Consider the following 2,498-nt stretch of genomic DNA (forward strand, 5'->3'; position numbering starts at 1 on the left):
CCGGCTTGCTCTGCCCATTTGGGATGAAAGTAACACCAGTTTTGTGCTAGAACACTATCTTAAGGCAAGCATCAACCAAAGTCTGTAGTTGCACAGTCAACAGTCTGCAGATATAATCTAGTTCAACAGATACATCTATTCAACATCAAACAACTATGTATTAATTGGCTACGAACCGCAAAGAAGAATTTGGCAAGCTAGAAATTATTAGGTTTAGGGAGAGATTTAGGCAAAAATAGGAATAGAGGGATGTGGAAAGGCAGAGGGAGAGAAAAATGATGGTTAGATGCCACGAAGTAGGTGGCAATGCCTTAACCATATGTGTGTTGTCAGGCCCCAGGGCCTCTTCCATCTTTGTCAAGGGGAGTGCTAACCTTCTCTCCTTTCATACGACACAAGAATTTTATTCTTATTTTACCTCTTTGTCCAGCTGTTCCAAATGCCGTTTTAGTTTGTTCTGTAAATCAAGACAAAGAATAACAAGAAATCCCCTGAATTCTTTACGAAGCTGCAGAACCTGATTAGTCCTTATATGGAAATGCTACATTCCTAATAAAAAAATAAGACTTAGAAACCTTGAGGTTTGGAAGCATTGTAAGTAGAATTGTTTGAAGGAAAGGGTAAGTCAAATGAGTCAAGAAATCTCAACCTTTCCTCCAAGCTTCATCTTCCACCTGGTGCTTCTCATGTCTTACTGCTGCCTCTGAAGACCTCTTTATGTCCTTCGTTGGAGCCTGCAGATAAAAGATTCACCCAACTTGTCCAATGGAGTTATAAAACAAGTCTCACTTGGAGATGGCAATGGGAAAATAGAGGATTTGTATACGTGGGTCTTCATGCAGGGTGCATGTTGTTAACTGGAGGATCCTGTGGAGGTACTGCCTTCTTTGCATCTCATCCCTCACAGAGGGAACCCCCTTCTGTCATGTACATTTCAGAACAACTGTACACACCTCCACTTCTTAGCAACAGATCCAGAGAGAGGGAAGTGCATCTCTGTCTCCTGCCTACCTAGGACCCACCCCTAGAATTCTTTATTTAATTTCTGACTTTCTTCTCCATGTGCCTTTAGCCTCAGGAATGTCCCAAATTCAGTTGCAGGTGAACAGCCTTCTTCATAAGGTTTCAATCACATAAGGGTAATGCCCTACAGAAGTGTGACCTCAGGTGTTATAGGACCAGAATCACAGAGGAAGAGTTTATTTCCCTAGAGCAAATGTGATGTGATAGCAAAAGGATCAAGAGAAATTCAGTTATTTTTACCCTAAGTATGACGTGCCTACTATGTGTTCTATTATTTACATACCTTACCTTTCATCTTTATATAAATCTTGTTGATGGGCAGAGTAATGGCATACTATTTCCAGATGTGCAAAATGAGGCTAGGAGAGAGAAAATAACTTCTCAAAGTCACTGAGCAAGTAACTGGCAGAACTGGGATTCTAGTCAAATCTAGCTTTCTACAAACACATGTCCTTTCCTGTGTCTTACACTTGTGGCCCCCTCATTCATGACTTGTATCTGTAGAGGGAATGAGAAGTTGGGATAAGTGAAAGGAAGGGTCACCTGAAAAGGGGTATTGCTCAGAATCAAGGTTACAAACAGAATGCTCTAGGGATGGTCTTCCTCAGAAAAGACATTGGAATAGGGGAGAAGTTTCTCTTCTGAATTCTTAAGTGATTTGCTGTGGGGAGAAAATTGTTAGTCTCTTCTACAATCATCTTCTTTAAGAATCTTTAGTAATGTTGCACTTGGTGTTCATTTTTGGAGTTGTCTTTAAAAAAAAAAAGATCCTGAAGAGGTTGTAATCCTGACTTTGAGTTGATATGGAGTACAGAGAGATAGAGTGCCTGGGACCAAGGAATCACAATGGGGGACAACAGATTTCAGGGATATATGTATGTGTTAGGGAGATTGTTCATGGTATGATTAGCTGAGAGGGGGAAGGAAAGAGGAAGAGGGAAGGAGGGGAGAAGAAAAGGGAAGGAGAGAGGAAGAGAGAGAGTGGAAGAGTGGAAGAAGAAAGGGAAGGGTAGAGAGAAAAAGAAAGAGAAAGAGTGGATGGGAGAAAGAGATATATGAGTTGTACAAGATATGCTTGCGGCTGAGTGTTTGTGGATCATATCTGTAATCCTAGGCTAGGAGCATGTTGTTTCGAAGGCAACCTAGGTAGAAAAGTCTCTAAATCAAGTTCTTGATGATTTAGGATGAGAAAGAGGGTGATGTCAAGGTTAAGCACTTGACCAAATTTAAGTTCTTTATGTTGAACTAAGGATACAGAGTGAAAGATTGAGAGCTCCTCAAAACAAAAGTAAATGAGCCCTGTGTATAAAAAGAAGAAGCAAAACAAACAAAAGCCACAAAAGAAAAGTCTTTAAAACCATGTGTGGAGGAGTCATTTTCATACTTACTGAAGCTTCAGATTCATATTTCTTTCTTCAGTTGATTGTGTAGCTGGAGTCAAAAAGTGCTCAATGAGATCCTTCTGGTTGAAGTTC

General features: G+C 40.4%; 1 non-coding gene across 1 annotated transcript; it reads right to left on the reverse strand.

The window, feature by feature from the left end:
• Positions 1–270: 270 nt before the first annotated feature.
• On the reverse strand, positions 271–396 carry LOC122124413. Its single transcript, XR_006150535.1, has one exon. It is a non-coding gene; the product is annotated as a U6atac minor spliceosomal RNA (small nuclear RNA).
• Between the last annotated feature and the right edge of the window lie 2,102 nt (positions 397–2,498).

The sequence above is a fragment of the Dipodomys spectabilis genome, unplaced genomic scaffold, assembly GCF_019054845.1.
Source record: "Dipodomys spectabilis isolate Male_0828 unplaced genomic scaffold, ASM1905484v1 ptg000006l, whole genome shotgun sequence".
In the NCBI taxonomy this organism is placed as follows: domain Eukaryota; kingdom Metazoa; phylum Chordata; class Mammalia; order Rodentia; family Heteromyidae; genus Dipodomys; species Dipodomys spectabilis.